At 34.3% G+C, this 18,653-nt stretch overlaps 1 pseudogene; it reads right to left on the reverse strand.

The window, feature by feature from the left end:
• Window positions 1–15,011, reverse strand: part of LOC128596425 (nucleolar protein 58-like) — a 30,681-nt pseudogene extending 15,670 nt beyond the window's left edge.
• Between the last annotated feature and the right edge of the window lie 3,642 nt (window positions 15,012–18,653).

Consider the following 18,653-nt stretch of genomic DNA (forward strand, 5'->3'; position numbering starts at 1 on the left):
GAGTTTGAGGTTGCTGTGACTTCGGCTGACTACAGCATTCTAGCCTGGGCTATGGAGTGAGATTTTGTTTCAAAAACAAAATCTAATATTGACTTTTAAAAATTATACTAAAGAATACAGGTGGTGCCTGTGGCTCAGTGAGTAGAGTGTTGGCCCCATATACTGAGGGTGGTGAGTTCAAACCTAACCCTGGCCAAACTGCAACAATAAAAAAATAAAAAATAAAAAAACTTAAAAAAGATTACATTAAAGAATTTATTGTGAAATTTTAACTACGTATAGAACTAAAACATAATATATGTCAATGACAGCACAACTAAAGGAGAAATAGAATGTAAAGTTTTAAGGTTCTCAAATTACCCAGAAAATGGAAAAAACACCAGTGTGAGGGAGACTTATCCATAAGACAAGGTTTTTTTTTTTAATCTTATCAGTAACTAATAAATGAATAACAAATATAGAGGTAAAAAAATGGAACTGTTTAATCAAAATAAGGCAAAAATGGTGAAAAAGTTATGAGAAATAGTATTTTTGACAAATGAAAAATAAATACTGATATTAAGATTTAACCCAAATTTCTGAGCTCTTAAACTAACGTACATATGTAAATACAAAATAAAGATCATTGGAATTGAATGAAAAATAAATATATGCTTCATATAATATTGTTCTCCTAAATATAGCAACCCAGAAAGCATGAAAATGAAAGAATGAGGCAAAATTATTTCTTTCTCTTCTCTTTATCTTAGTCTTATGTACACTTTTCATGTGACTTGTTATAATGTATACTATTCAGGTGAAGGGGACACCAGAAGTTCTAACTTCACCACTATATAATTTATCCATGTATCAAAAAACCACTTTTATCTCCTAGATCTACTGAAATAAAAAAACAAAAGATACCATTCTACATTCACTTAAAGGCAGTAAAATAGCCTCTCTTCTGCAAGACATTATGTTTTCCCTTGGGATTTGCCAAATCCTTCCCTGATGCATGTAATGTTATATGGCGTCATAATCAAACTGGGGATTTGCACCAGCATTGCGGAAAAGAAAATAGGCTCTACCTCAAAGAATCTAGTCAGACTGTAGCACGGGAAGTACAGGTAGAATTTGATTCTAATAATATTTGATTCAGAGGGACAGAATACATGTTTAAATATGGCATAATGTGTTTATTTAGGAGGCAATTTTTAAGAAACAAATTGTAATACCCTGTCAAGAGACCCAAGGGATAGGATGAGCTGCTTACTAGGATATATCACAGAATTAGAAGAGCAATGAACATGCTCAGTGCTGTCAGATGCCAAAATTCCCATTGCAGAAGGAAGAGGAAATATTCAAAGACTAAGAGAAATGGAATTTCCTGAGTGGTTATATTGTAGTGCAAGGAATCTCACCAGATAATTATATTCCATAGGAAGACCTGAAGAAGTTAATATTTGCCAAAGGCAAAAGAAGCAACATCATTCAAATTTTCATTAAGGAGAGGGGCACCAGCCTCTTCATTTGTCTCTGCTTGATATCAGTAAGCCAGGGGTGTTTGCAGGAGAAATAGTTATAGAACTAAGAACAATAATAGAAATAGAAGTTAGAGAATGCCAAAACTATACAAGTCTAGCAAATGTGCTTAACCACCAAAAGCCAGGTGGATGCAATTATCACAATGAGCAGCAGGGTTAGATTTGTAGCCAAGAACCCTGCCAGACCCACAGATAGTCATGGAGACAGCAAGCAGAAAACAGTGCCCACAGGTACAAAATTTAAAGGCAGGAAAAGGGGTGCAACTAGCAACCTTTTTTACATCATTTTTTACATTGTTTTTACAATTAGGAAAAATCAAGGATGGATGACCTTTGATTGTCATATTCTAAAAATTCAAAATTATTTGCCAAGCTTATTTTTAGACCCAGAAGTCTTTTACCAAAAAGGAGACAGATCTCCAGGATGGAAAACCCTGCAACACCCTCAAAAACAGATTATGGCAATGATTCTCAAGCCTTCCCCCAGAAAGGTCTTGTGAACATTTACTTGGGAAAAGAAACATATCCAAACATTTAAAGGATTCTTTGTCTGAAGTTCTGAAACATAATAATGGCCCCCTGTTAGACTGTAGAATTTTTTTTTTTTTTTTACAGTTTTTGGCAGGGCCAGGTTTGAACTGCCACCTCCGGCCTATAGGACTGGTGCCCTATTCCTTGAGCCACAGGCGCCGCCCAGAATTTTTTTTTTAATTTCAAAATATTAAGGACTACAAATGAATACCTTGTTTAATGCTTATGTGAGGGCTTTCAGTGTGGCCATCAACAGTAATGTTCATTGAACCCAATAGGTAATTTTTATCTTTCATCCCCTCCCCCCCCACCTCTGTCTTGGTTTCCAATGCCCCTCATATTAATCATGCCCATGCATATGCATTGTTTAGCTCCCACTTATTAATAAAAATATGTGGTGTTTGGTTTTCCATTTCTGAGATACCTCACTTAGGACAGTGGTTTCCAGTTCCATCCAAGTTGCTACAAAATATATTATTTCATTCCTTTTTATGGCTGAGTAGTAACCCAGGGTATATATACCACATTCTCTTTATCCATTTGTGAAATGATGGACTCTTAGGTCAATTCCACATCTTTGCAATTTGAATTGTGCTGTGATAAACATTTAAATGCTGGTTTCTTTTTTATGAAGTGATTGCTTGTGTAGATAACCAAAAGTGAGATTTCCGGATCAAATGGTAAGTCTATGTTTATTTTTTTGAGGAATCTTTGTGTTTTCAATAGACAGTTGCCCTCATTTGCAGCCCTTCACCCAGTGTATAAGTGTTTCTTTCTCTCTACATCCATGCCAATATCTGTTCTATGTGCCTTTTTAGTAATGGATATTCTCAGGGAGATAAGGTGGTATTTCAATGTAGTTTTAATTTGCATTTCTCTAATGATAAGTGATATTGAGCATTTTTCATATGTTTATTGGCCATTTCTCTATCTTTTGAAAATCTTTTCTTCATGTTTTTGCCTGTTTTTAAATGAGATTGTTTGTTTTTTTCTTCTTGATTCATTTGAGTTCTTTGTAGATTCTTAATATTATTCCCTTGACAGATTTAATATTTGAAAATACTTTTCCCATTCTGTAGTTTGTCTGTCCATTTGTTGATAATTTCCTTTGCTATGCAGGATTTTAATTTAATTAACCCTTATTTATTTATATTTATAATTGCCATATTTGCCTTCAGGTACTTAGACATAAGTTCTTTGCCTAGGCCAATGTCTAGAAGAGTTTTCCCTATTTTCTTCTAGAATGTTTATGTTTTAGTGCCTTACAACTAAGTGTTTTATCCATCTTGAATTAATTTTTGTATGTGGTAAGAGAGAGAGATCTGTTTCATTCTTCCTCATGTATGTATCTAATCTCCCCAGCACCATTTATTGAATAGGGCTTCCTTTTCTCAGTCAATGTTGTCTGCTTTGTCAAAGATCAATTTGTCATAGAAATATAGTTCATTTATGGCATCTCTGTTATGTTCCATTGATCTTTGTCTCTACTTTTATACCAGTACAATGCTGTTTTGTTTACCATAGCTGTGTAGTATAATTTAAAGTTAGGAAACGTGATTCTTCTAGACTTGTTTTTTCTGCTTAAGACTGCTTTGGCTATTTGAATTTTAGGATTATTTGGCAAATGAATTTTAAGATTATTTTTTCTAGATTTGTAAAATGTGTCATTGGTAATTTGGGGCATTGTGGGAAAATGGTTCCAGAAAGGAACTCTAGCCTGAGGGACCCCCAAATCACTGAACAATATAAAAAGAAGATGCAACAGAATTGGATGCGATAGGAATGATGCTGAGAATAGACATGTTTTCTTTCTTACATGTTTACCTTCTTTTCTCCAACACGGTGCATTTAGGAAGAGTTAACAAGAAAAACTATCATCTGAGAAAATACAGCAGAGTAGACATCTGCCAAAGTCCTGAGGGAAGGAGGACAATGTCTCAAAGGACTATATAAAAGTCATATTCTACTGGGAGGGGTGAAAAGTTCTGACAGCTCACCCAGTGTGTTACATATGGTGGAACTGGCAAGAGCAACTGGGTTTCTCTTAGTCCCCATATCCTGAGAATTGAAATCAGGGTTGTTGACACCATTTTAGATTATAAATTTCTTTCTATAACATTGTTTTGAGTGTTTTCAGTCGGGAATCACTGAAATGTGTCATAGGATGCATTGTAACAAGTGTTGAATAGGGTTTCAGGACAAGTGTTGCTTGATGTCACCCACACAATAGTAGCTATTTTTGAGTATGTACTAATGAGCGTTTTATGTTCATTATCTTATTCAATATTCACCATACTTTGAGATATATATTATTGGCTATATTAGTTTTAAGTGAGAATACTAAACCCAAGAAATAATCATTGAAAGTCCTATAGAAAGTAAGTGTAGATGCCACAATTAAAAGCTATTAGTGTGTGATAAAAATATTTATGTTTAAGAAACAGAGCTTTTTTGTGACCAGATTATGCAATGTAATTGGAAAGTTTAAAAGTCACACCCAAATAAAGTTGTACAATAAAGTATATAATAAATAAAACAGTTTTTCACAGAAAAAAAATGGTTGCGAGAAGGTAATGTTGATAATAATAGTAAATGTAAAAGTTAACATTGCAAGAACAGTAAAGATAGATGTATTTATCTGAACCTTTAAAGATGGGTAGAGGTTTTAAGATTCTTCAAGGACAGAATGAACAGCATTGTTGATCTATTGTTGTGAACATTCCCCTTCTTAAAGCTGCTCTCAAATGAGGTAGAGTTTTACCTCTGTGATTCCAGGTTTTATTGTAATTCTATATTATTTTCTTACTAAAACTAATTATTTGTTCTTGGTAAGTAAGAAAACACTAATCATGGTTGCAAAATTGAGATTTCTAATTAGATATAAAGGAAAGAAATATATTCTATTTCTGGTTGTGCTTTATTTTGTGTAGCTTGATGAAATTTAGTAATTCACAAGGATAGCTTTGGGCCAACATAATCGAAGACTTTCCCTAAAAATAGACTACAATAATTATTTTTGCTATTTTAAAAGTTTATATGAGGTGAACAATATACTATAGTATTTAGTAATAAAAGATTTAAATCTGCTATTTTTATGAGCAAGAGTATTTTCAAAGTAGAAATTACTTTCCTCTGCCTGCCTTTGCTTTCACAGCTATCTGACAGCTGATTTGTGAGTTTGTGTCACAGTTGGACGGTGTGCACCCATCTAGGAAATGACAAACATAGGGACCTCTTGGAACAGATGGAAGGCACCCATGGATGGTTTCGTCTACCTAGGGGATTGGTAAATTAACTGCGGAATTTTGTTTCTGATATTGAAATAGTTGTTTGCTAGTATTGCTGTAGAAGTGTTAAGTGACAGCTGGTGTTTTTAAGTATTTTAAACTCTTGGTGATGCCTGAGTTCTCAGGTTCCTCATTTTACTTTTGGAAAACAAGTCTCCAGTAATAAACACTGGAGTTTCATTGTTTGCTTTTTCTTTTTTTTTTTTCTATTGTTTTTCTTTTATTTTTAAAATAATTTTATTAACAAGCATTCTTACAGTTAAGAGGAAAATGTTTCAGTATGGGTAGGAATACAGAAAATATATTGTGGTTTAGGAAAAGAAAGGGCTATTTACAAAATAATAGTACCCAGTTTCGAGTGTTGTAATTTCACATATTTTCCATTAAAAGTTCCCATCATTCAGAAGTCCTTTTTATTAAAAGCAGTCACCTAGAAATAAAATTATTTCTAATTTTAAGAAGTACATGACAACTACTTTGTGACAGCTATGCACTCTACCATTCCCTTCTCTTGTTTATAAGAATGCCATTGATTATTTCTAGATTTAGAAATATCCTTGTTTGATTTTTAAATAGTTCCTAAACATATGACTACATTTTTATTTCCTTTTTGATTTGTTTTTTTATTGTTTGTGAAGTCCAAGTTAGGTTTGATTGTTTTAACACATTGGCTACTGCACTGGAATATTTTATTTTTCCTTGGGTCCCTAGTGTTTTATTACAAAAATAGAATAAAACTGCAAAAACAAAACTATTTAATGAAAAATTTGTTAGTTTTTATTGTTTTCTGTGCATGAGTTATAGGTAATGTGATGTCAGAATCAATTTTCACACTGCACACCATGAGAGAGTTGTACGTGACTTATTATATACTTACTGAATTTTTTTTCTGAGTTCAAAAGAACTGAGTCTTTTGTCATTCCACAAGTATTTACTTATGTCTGGAGTGGACCTTGGATGGTCCTAAATAATGACTTTGGAATCATACCCACTAAGACCTCTGAATCGTGCCTTCTAAGTATGTGGAGCCATGTTATTTGCTGCATACTATCATATACATTTTGTCAAAGTGCCATCAGGCCAACATTCAAGGGAACATACAATTGGAAGTTATTCCAATGGAGAACACAGTCAGCACGTGTGGCCAGACTGGGTGAAGCAGGGTGACAGGAGGTGGACTGACAGCAAAAACAATAAGCAGAGATTTCACCAGCCTTGCTATGGACCTTCCCATCTATCCACCAGCTCTATATACTTCACAAAGTCCCAGTCTCAAAACCACCATGAGTTAAATACAACTCACATGGCAGTCAATGTGTTAATTAGGAAAAGTAATCCTTTTAAAGTTGAATATGTGCTTTTAAAAACAGCGTTTTTACTTACTTGTAATATTAATTTTATTAACCACATTATATGAATACTACATATGAATTAAATTACATATAAAATCTGATATAAACTACTGTTATATTTTAATTTTCTACAATCTCCTTTATATATTCTTAATGAATCAGGATGCTAAATGTAAGTATGTTTTACAATTGTTTTACCACAACTGCTCCCTTATTTACCAACATAATTAATAATATGTAAAGCTAAAATACACAGTAATTAAATTCATGGGTGATGCTAAATTGGTAGTAGTCATTACCTGAAAAAAGAGCAGTAATGCAAAGTATTACAATGGAAAACAACGTGGGAAAGAAAAAAGTTCAAAAATGTTCTGCTTGAGAAAATGCAATTTCTTTTTTTTTTTTTTTTTTTTTTTGCAATCATGGGGCACTACTTTGAGATATCATCTAACTCCCGTAAGATTAGCCCATTTCACAAAATCCCAAGACCAGAGATGTTGGCGTGGATGTGGAGAAAATGCGATTTCTTAGGTAGAGAAAGTGACTGGACGTTTACCTGTTTTTGCCTTTATTAAAAATGTCTGTGCATGTATAAATTCTGATTAGAACCCTAGAGAGTAATGAACAGGTAATAATTCTTTACTTGAGCTGTGGATAAAAGGAGACCTTTGATTTTTAGTACGTAATGCCTTATCTGCACAAGACCACGTGGAGTAAATTACAGCTATCCTCCACTGCACTGATTGCTTGTTTTCTTTTTTGCTTGCATTTAAGGTGTAATTTATATGAAGATATAGCTCTGTTTTTCTGCTCAAAACAATGTAAGATTTTTAAGACAGGAGCTGCAGCTCAAACCTTTTGAAATTAACTTCATTAATATTAAAACTAATAACGTTTATTTTTACCTCAACTTTTCTATGGATATTGATTTAAAGAAATCCTGGGGATGTAAGCACTCCAATTTGTACAAATAATCAACACATCAAATCCCATAATGGCATAAATGTATTTATGATCTTTGTACAAATGACTTAATAAAAAAATAATAATTAAAAAAAATTATGACCAAAAACAAAATCAAAAGCATTTGTAAAACCCTTAAATATGCAAGGTAATTGTCTAAGGTTAATGAGATAATAAAATGAGTATTAATAACAGAACATAGTAAATACTGATGTTGAGCAATTATAAGGAGTAAGAAAATGAGTGTGCACAGTGCACAGTGGCAAGTATATATAAATTGAAATGATTCAGAAATATTCTTCACTTAAACATAAATAAAAAATTAAATTCAAGGAATGAAATGTTGAGAAAAGCATGGCATTTTAAGTAAATAATTTTAAAACCAAGAAACTTGAGAGATAAAATATTTGTAGGACAAATACAGAATAATGAAATACTATGTCAATAAATAATCTTTGAATTTTTTGACTATGATAATCATGATAAAGTAGTGAACTACCATAGTTTATGGGGAGAACTAAAGTTTGCACTTAAGTGTCTTGACTTGTATTATAATGCTATTGCACTGTAACCTATTGTCACTTTATTGCATTACACAGAGCTCATATTTTCTTTATTTCTAGATATGAATAACCTTTCACTAAAACGTGCAGTGATCTATAACATACTGGAACTTGGAATAATCTATCAACCATGAATATATCAACCCTTTTCTCAGCAACTTCTTGTAGATTACAATGAATATATTACCCAAAGGATAAAGAAATATATGGAATTTCTAATTTGAAAATTTTGCAGCTAAGCTTTATTTGTTAAAAAAAAACTTCAAAAAATACAACAATAAGAATTAGTTAAAATGTTCAAACTCAATATGAGTATTAAAAATAAACTACTCTATTTCATTTTGGAAAAGAAAGAGTCCATTGAAATAGCATCATAGGCTAAGATTTTAATAGATATATGAACTTCAAACACAATAACCTATAAATCAATGGCAAACAGAAAAGCATTGGATGAAGGGATTCTGAGTTAGGAAATGCTTGGCTATAGAAAGAATGACTTATTTATAGTGGATTATTTTGTTGAAATAGTGCTATAGATATAAACACAGTTCATAAACACTTTTAATTATAGAATAATTTATTACTTTAAACATTCAGATGTTATTAAGTAACTTTTTGATATTTAGAAGGCAACGCTCTAAGTATTAAGTTCTCTTTGTAGAAAACATTTGGAAATAAATGTTATAACCTGGTCTGATATAAAACACGGCTGCTCATCATTATGAATAATTTCAATAGCAATGGCTTTGAAATTTGATCCGTGAAATAAACTGAGTTCTCAATTAAGTGTTGTCATTGCCACAGAAAATCACTCTGTAGAACTCCATGAATTAAGTAAATATATATTCTGAACCTTTTAGTATTTAATCTGAGCGATCACTCATTAAGATCAGAAAGAACTCCATGACTGGAGGCTTGTAAGGGGATTCCATGTTGCCTCCATAAATTGTGGCATTTAATAGAAAGCCTAAATAAGGAAAATCTACTTTTGAAACATACAAAAACAGTTGCTTCTTGGTATAATTGAATTCACTCGTCTTATTTTCGGTTTCTTCAGTATCATCCTTGACTTGATGACGATGCTTCGCTTACCATATTTTGAACTTGGTCCCAGAGACCAAGACTACAGGTTGCATTAGATCTGATCTTCAGGACCTTGAAAATATAAACTTGCATTTGACATATTTATCACTTGCTTTCTTCACCTGCCTACATGGGAAGAGAGCAAGTAGTACTACTACCGTGACTCATTATTCAGCTACTAAACTTGTCAATTAAGTTGAGTTCTTATTATTTACAGCCAGCCAACTTCTAGCTTCCACTAACCGCCTTCGTTTGAACTTTAACATTTAACATTCTCATTTAAATTTGGAAGCATAAGCATGAAACAAGGAAAGTGATATTTTAGAAGATTGAGGTCTTAAAAATGTGCAGAATAGATTGAAGCAGTGTTGAAAAAAATGAGAGTCTATTAAAATAGTTCAAACCTGGGTGACATTGGCCTGAGCTGGGTGACTACTGTGACTACACTAAGAAAAAGATAGATGTAGGTACAATAATAATTTGAGAGAAAAATCAACAGAGCCTAGTGTCTTACTACAGGATGAAGGGAAAAGGAAAAAGATGCTACATCATTTAAAACATCTGTAATTAAGAGACAAGAGTATCAAAAGGAGAAAATGGGAAACCCAGAGAAGATTGAGATTCAAAGCAAACTCAGAGCTGATTTTACACAAGCTCAGTCCGAACCTAAAATATCCACATGAAGACATTCTACACGATGTTTGAAATCAGAATATTGAATAAAAGTTCCAGACTGGAGATTTCTATTTGGACATCATAAAAGCAGAAGTAACTAATGAATCCATTATGGTACAATGGATGTGATCTAAAAATAAAAGATAGGATAATGGAAGGGTTGTACTGACAATAGTTACCACTCACTAGATACTGGTAACGTTTGTTATCTTGTACACTGCATCTTGTACCTCTTGTAATTACATCATGACTTAAGTATCACAATTTTAATACAGTTTTTTCCTGTCTTATCATGTGTCTCCATTTTGGGGGATCCACTGTATATGGCTGCATATGTTTTAGTGATTATACCTAGAAACAAAGAATACTTAGCGTTAAAACAAACAAAACCACAAACGGATACAGGGACACGCATTTTATTTAGACATACAGACAGACAAACACATACATATGTGGCTTATACAGTGAAAGAAGTTAATGTTTAGATTATTAGAGCTATATTCTAAACTATTAGCTGAGTGTCCCAATTTAACATACATTCCTGAACCTAAATCTTAATATAAAATTTTATTTCCTTTACAAATTATTTTTCTTCTCCAAGTGACACTAATTTTAAATATTATAATGTCGTGTAAGTAGGAAATGTTATTAATTTATTTTCTTTTAAAGAGGAGCGATACAATATTAAAATAGGTTTATCACTTGTGCAGCATTTGTTATATGGTTGAATACCATTAATATTATAAGAGTTTTACAAAGCAGATCAAGACTGAGTTTATTATCACCAGCATAATTATGTTAAAGACACTTCATTTAGCGCCTTTTCCACTGTGGGGGTTCTTTTATTATTGAGGCAGTATGGGAAAGGCTTTTCTCTAATTTATTCCACATTTTATTTTCAACATGAAGTGCTAAACCTATTGAACCATAGACCTTTGCTGAATTGATCTCTTCACTTGCGGTATTTACCTCTCTGGTAAATTAGGTGTACATAATAACCAGCTGTCGACCTCTACACGCAATAGAGACCAGCTGCATCAAATCTCATTCTTCCAGGTACACACACTTCGGCACCTTTATCCGGGTAGTTGGTCTACTGCTGCTGTAAATAATTTCATACTGTGGAAGCCAATTTCATGCCATCTTGGCTTTTATTTATTTAAAAATAAGAAAATTTTTTGAAGAAAAAACTCAATCATAGTAGTAACACAGTCAACATTTTTAAAACAGGAGATTTTAGGTGACAGAAGTTCCACATTCAAAATTACCTCCACTCAGATGGCACAGCTAATATCTGAGATCACCACGACTTGATAAAATCCTCTATGTTTTAGAGAAAGAATTGTCCATAACGTCACAATATTGCTTGTATTTTAATTTCAGCTTTGCCAATGCATAAATAGCCAAAGGAACTCTTGTAAAAAAGTTGGAAAGGTCGGGAGGCGCCTGTGGCTCAATCGGAAAGGCACCGGCCTCATACACCGAAGGTGGCGGGTTCAAACCCGGCCCGGCCAAACTGCAACCAAAAAATATCCGGGCGTTGTGGCGGGTGCCTGTAGTCCCAGCTACTCGGGAGGCTGAGGCAAGAGAATCGCTTAAGCCCAGGAGTTGGAGGTTGCTGTGAGCTGTGTGAGGCCACGGCACTCTACTGAGGGCCATAAAGTGAGACTCTGTCTCTACAAAAAAAAAAAAAAAGTTGGAAAGGTCAGTCCCTGAATAGTGTTTAATCCCTGAATAGTGTTTAATAGATAAACACAAATTTTAAGTGACTACAGCAAATAAATTCAATGATCTGTAAATATTTTCTAAAATTAAAAATTTCCAAATGCCTACATTTGCTTGGAAGAGAAAACTATGCAGCACACACACACGCACGGACCCAAATAGTTTGAGTTGTCACAAAGGTACAAGGAATATCACAAGAGAGTCAGTGCAGGTGGATTGTATTAAGAACTGTCAGAAGATATACTCCTTCCCAAAGGGGAGCATCATTTAGCGTATAGCAGCCAAGTCGAGGAAAAACCTACCTGGGCAAAATGCTAAATGCATGAAAGACAAGGTCAGCAGAAAGGACTGAAGTCATTATTAAAAGGTCCAAACTTGCCATTTTGGAACTGTATCTTAACTTGACAAATTGATGATATTACAGTCATAAATAGATTGATCAATAAAGAGCTAAAGTGGACTGAGACAGTAAAGGGCTAGCCAGTCTTTTCTTGGAATGATAAATGGAACACAAAACTCTACTGAAACTGCCCTAAGGAGGTTTACGATTGACAAAGAAAACATGATATGAAATATAATTTTTTGGGAGTATTTTTGATAATTATAAAAATGTTTTTTAAAAAGTTATTATTGTGGTAATAGTTTAGTAAAAATTAAAATATGAACAAAACATTGATCAACTTATTTTATGTTAAACAGGGGTTCTAAAACTAGAGGTTTTTTTTTTTTTTTTTTTTGAGACAGAGCCTCAAGCTGTTGCCCTGAGTAGAGCGCCGTGGCATCACAGCTCACAGCAACCTCTAACTCCTGGTCTCAAGTGATTCTCCTGCCTCCACCTCCCAAGTACCTGGAACTACAGGCGCCCGCCACAACATCCAGCTATTTTTTGGTTGCAGCCGTCATTGTTGATTGGCGGGCCTGGGCTGGATTTGAACCCGTCAGCTCAGGTGTATGTGGCTGGTGCCTTAGCCGCTTGAGCCATAGGTGCTGAGCCAAATAAGAGTATTTTTTACAAGTCCTATTATTAATTTTAATATAATAAAACTGAATAAAAATTAATGATAAGGCTGGCTGCAGTGGCTCATGCCTGTAATCCCAGCACTTTGGGCAGCTGACATGGGAGGACTGCTTGAGGTCAGGAGTTCAAGTCCAGCTGGGCAGCATAGTGAGTCCTTCCTCTTCTTTTCAAAAATTTAAATATTAGCCAGGGAAGATGGTGAGCAGCTAGTCCCAGATATCAGGGAGGCCCCTGGACTAGAGCCTGGGTGACAGAGTGAGAATGTCTCTCTCTCAAAATAAAAATAATAAAAATGAAATTAAAAATAATGATTTATCTTTACTTATTTTAGATTGCTGGTAAATGACTGGGGCAGTCCAGGGGCACTGAATGACCTATGTTTCTACAATTCATGATATATCTACTTGATATACAATCTTGAACCAACAGAACATTAGAGTGGAGGTTACTCCTGTTACAGATGAACACTACCTAGACAGATAATCATTTCCTGAAATGGTGCACAGCTAATTTCTCCAGTAAAATCAGAAATTTCTCCTCAAGAAACAGATAATTGGAAAGTTATAGTGAAAGACATAAGCTGATCGTTGCAGTAAAAACAAAGAAAAATAGATCAACTGTGTGGTTTAACCAGTGAGAGGTTAGTAGTCAATGGTTAAGTTTTATGCAAATTAAATCAATTTCAGATGATGAATCCCATAGACACCCATTATGGCCATGATCTGCACAAGTGGTGACCACAAAATAATGGATATAGATATAGAGAAATTGAACATAGCCCTTCTGATTTACATATATATGTATATACACACACATACATATATACATATATGCATACATACACATTTTTTTGTTTGTTTTTTGAGTGAGAGTCTCACTTTGTTACCCCAGGCTAGAAGTCCATGTCCTCAGCCTAGCTCACAGCAACCTCAAACTCCTGGGTTCAAGTGATCCTCCTGCCTCAGCCTCCTGAGTAGCTGGGGCTACAGGCACCTGCCATGACACTCAAATTATTTTTATATTTTTAGTGGATATGGGATCTCTTTCTTGTTCAGGCTGGTCTGGAACTCCTAAGCTCAAGATATTTCCCAGAGTGCAAGAATTACAGGCAGGAGCTACTGTGCCCAGCCCTCCCTTCTCATTTATAAAATACCCAATTTAAAAATATTACTTATATAAATGGCATATTCGAAAAAGAAATCACCCTAATAATATTAGAATCTATTAGAGCCATTCCTTTCAGCCTACATTTCCCAATCAACAGAATTCAGAAGTTTCTTGTTTAGAAAAATCACATAGATTTTTTATAAAACTTTTCCTAAACAAAATTAATGAGCAGTGAGCTTCTTATATACTCAGACTCCAAATAGACACTGCTGGGATCCTAGTGAAATCTTACTAATAAAGGAAATTTTTATGCCCTCCAATAAACTTCTCCCTACTTAGAACTCATAAACTAAAACTATTTTAACAACAGTATGATATTTTAAAGAATATCAACGCATACTTTGTATTCTAGTTGTATGTAATTGCACATTTAACACATCAGTATAATCCTTTTCTGCTCTAATAACATTTTTTCTAGAGATGTCATATAAACACTGAAACTGAAATTTTTTCAGCATACTGAGGAAAAAGTGGCTTTGATGAAAGTTAAAATAATGAGATGTTTTCTTTAATTATAATATCTCTCATCTCAAACCAAGTAGCTCAGTTTAAAATGCAATAAAACCATTGGGTCAGTATTATTGGAAAGTTTGGAAAAAGAAAGGTCAGATTCTGAAATATCAATTATTTGTAGTTGGATAAGGACAAATGTTATTTGTATTTCTTTATTTTTCAGAAGTTAACATATGGGGCATTACTGAGGAATTGGAAGGTAGTAATGAATCTTAGGATGGCTAATTGGGTCAAGTCTCTTATCATTCCAAAGGCCTTGTTGAAATATGTGAGTGGGAGTTGCAAAGTGGAGTTACAAGAATCCATATTAGAACTGCATGACTATGATTCGAAAATCAAAACTATCTGGAGCAGTTATGGATATGTGGTTATATTTATCCATATAGGCTATTATGAGAAAAATGCCATAAACTAGGTGTCTTACAAACAACAAAAATTTATTTCTTACCATTATGGCGGCTGGCCCCTCTGAGGTCAATGTTCTGGCAGGCAGATTCAGTATCTGGCAAAGTCCTGCTTCCTGGTTCATAGGCAGCTGTCTTCTTGCTGTGTCTCACATGGCAAAAGAAGAAGAGCTCTCTAGGTCTCTCTGATAAGGGAACTAATCTCATTTATGAGGAACCCATCCTCATGATATAATCAAACACCAAAGATCTCATCTTCTAATACCATCACATTGGAAGTTAGGATTTCAACATATGAATTTTGAGAAAATATACTCAGTCTATAGTAACACTCTAAGATAGCTCAGAAAATATCGCTCGGATTTTTGGGACTGGACCACTATACATAATTTAGTTCTTCAAGATTATCACTTTGGACCACATGATGAGTACATTCCTGTTTTTTTTTATTAATTCATAAGTATATACATTAATGCATTTATGGGGGTATGATGTGCTGATTTTATATACAGTTTGGAGTGCTTACATCAAACTGGTGCATTCCGTTTTGTACCAGGATCAAGGTGGCAAGCACTCAGAAGTGCAACAATAAATTTATTCAATCATCTCAATGTCACTATTGCTTTCACACTTTTACCCACCTGTTCTTGGGGCTAGATATGTATATGGTACTGGCAAGGGCAGAGACCTGAAGAATGTGAAAAAGTAGGGCAGGGAGGCACTTGGACATCTAAGGAAAGAGTATTTCATGTATGAAAAATGGGGTGGGAAGCCTTGAAGTAGAAGCATACTTGATGTATTACAGAAAGAGCAAACAAGACAGTATTGTTAGAGAACAATGAAACAGGAGATAAAGTTGATGAAGCATTGGATTGCCCAGACACACAGCAATTTGCAGCCCATCATGAGCACTCTTCCTGAGACACAAAATCAATGTGGAATTTTGAGCCAAGGAATAATATGATACAAAATATATTTTCAAAGAAGCCTCCTGTCTTTGTGAAAATATACTATAAGCACTGAAGAACAGAAGTGGAGTAACCAAGTATGAGACTGTTGGAATATTCCAGGTGACAGGGATGTTTTATTGGACTGAAGTGCTCGCAGGGAGCTAGGTCAGCAGCAGTCAGATTCTGGATATATGTTGTATTTAAGACAAACAAGATTTGGTTTGGGATTAAACAGTGTGTGAAGACAGAAATAATTCAAGAATGAGTATAAGAGTCTTTGCCTGAGAAAACAGAAGAGACTTAACCAACAAGAGTAAAAAACTATAGTGAAAATAGAATTGTGAGATTATGGAAAAAGTCAAAAGCAAAATTTTAAACATTTTATTTTGGAACATCTATTAGAAATCCAAGGAGAAATATTGAGTATACAATCCACTTATAAGATAAGGTTTTTATGGTAGAATACTTTCTGGAGTTATTTATTTGAGAAACTATAAAGGCCAAAAGACAAGACATGTTTGCTTATGAAAAGAAGAGGGGGGAAATGAGAGAACAATGCATTCCAATATTTAGAGGTGAGAAAAATGTACAAATAAGACAGAATGAGAAACAAAAATTTTGTTAAGATTTTTCATGGTTTGTTTATTTTTTTTTAATATGGTCAATATTACTTGTGGGTATGCTGAGAGGAAAAGATTTGATTTGCTAGAAAGATAAAAGCAGATGATACTGCAAGAGAGAACATAATTTTTATATTTATTTATTTAATTAATTAATATATTTATTTATTTTTTGAGACAGAGTCTCATTATGTTGCTCTTGGTAGAGTGCCATGGTGTCACAGCTCACAGGAGCCTCAAACTCTTGGATTTAAGCGATTCTCTTGCCTCAGCCTCCCAAGTAGCTGGACTATAGGCACCTGCCACAACGCCTGGCTACTTTTTGGTTGCAGTTGTCATTTTTGTTTAGCAGGCCTGGGCTGGGCTTGAACCCACCATCCTTGTCATATGTGTGGCCAGCACCCTACTCATTGAGCTGTTGGCACCAAGCCAGAACATAATTTTTAGAGCAGTATCCTTGGATAGGTAATAGTGGAGAATTGGGTTCAAAGAGTGGTATAGATAACTCATTTATATTAACAAGAGGAAAGGCAGAATATGTGAACAAAAAGGCAGACACGTTGGTAGTTATGGCAATGGGACCAAAAGGGATTTCTCTTCTTATTGGAAATTTGAAATGTAGTCTATTAGAATGAAATGACTAGGAAAATACAGTAGAACCTCCATAGTTGACCACTTCCCTGTACTGAACACCTCCTTAAGTTGACCTAATTTCCATAGACCAGATATGTACCACAGGTATGTGTAAGTACGGTAAGCCTAATTCCCTACGTTGACCTCCTCCATGTATTGATCTTTTTGATACAATCCCTTCCGTAGTCAACTTATACAGGTTCTACTGTATAACAACATTTTAAATGATACTAAGAGCCCCATTGTGGCCGTTAATTTTAAAGTCAGGACAGTCAGAATGTTTGCAATTTTTCTTCATCCACATCTAGATGCCTGGGTGCAGTGGCTCGCACCTATAATCCTAGCACTTAGGAGGCTGAGGCAGGTGGATTGCCTGAGCTCACGGGTTTGAGATCAGCCTGAGCCAGAGCGAGACCTCGTCTCTAAAAATAGCCGAGCATTGTGGCGGGTACCTGTAGTCCCAGCTACTCAGGAGGCTGAGGCAAGAGAATTGCTTGAGACCAAGAGTTGGATGTTGCTGTGAGCTATGACACCACACACTCTACCAAGGGCAACAAAGTGAGACTCTGTCTCAAAAAAAAATAAAAATAAATAAAAAAGAAGATTCTCAGAGGAGTTTGAGCTTATACAATATTTGACTGCTAGTAGTTCATAATGAAACAGGGGTTAGGAGAACAATACAAATCTATTCCAGTGATTATAACTATTTTGTGTATTTCTTTTTGCTGTTGTTTTCTACCCAATTTATACTTAGAATCTTTTTTCAAAATTGGTGATTTTTTTATTGTTTGTATATTTAGACTCTTTTAAAACTTTCTTCTTAATTGGGGTATGTAAATGTTGTAGATGTTTCTTGGTACAGGTCCTATTATATTCTGTTTCTCAAAATTTTTATGAAATGAGGGTAATGCAAGTGTTATTGTAAAATGAAACTCCAAGTTGTACTTCAAAACTGGAGCATATTTATGACTGCATGTGTTTCTGTAGTATTGTCCTTATACTCATATGTTTATTTTATATTTTGTTCTTCCACATGTGATCATTTTTTACATTTTTTAATCTTCCAGAACTTCTATTGAATTTTTACAGTCTTTTTTTTTTTTTTACTCTAAGTATATTTTATGGTACCCTGTAATATTTTCTTTACTGTAATATTTTTCTCCTGTTTTGGGTGGTGCCTATGGTTCAAGGAGTAATGTGCTGGTCCCATATACAGGGATTGGCGGGTTCATGCCTGGCCCTGACCAAAACTGCAAAATAATAATATTAATAATGATAATAATAATAAATATTCTTCTCCTGTTTTATGATGGTTATATGTTCCTGAATCTTTCTAATATGAAGTTGATAAACTTGCAAACTTGCCATCAGGAGCTGACATTGGCAGCACTGTACAAATACTGTGGTAAGGTTTCATAACCTTGGTATTTCAGTATCACACAGTTGTGTTCATACTGACGTGTGGCAGTGTCTTGCTGAATGGCATTCATTATTATTGTTGCACACTTTTGTGTGCCATCATGAGAATGCTGGCATTTGAATTAGAACAACAAACACACATTCATAAATTTCTTATTAAATCTGGCAAATCAGGGAGTGAAATCAGGGAAATATCCAAGTATATGGGGATAATTCTATAAAGAAAA

This window comes from Nycticebus coucang, chromosome 10, assembly GCF_027406575.1.
Source record: "Nycticebus coucang isolate mNycCou1 chromosome 10, mNycCou1.pri, whole genome shotgun sequence".
In the NCBI taxonomy this organism is placed as follows: domain Eukaryota; kingdom Metazoa; phylum Chordata; class Mammalia; order Primates; family Lorisidae; genus Nycticebus; species Nycticebus coucang.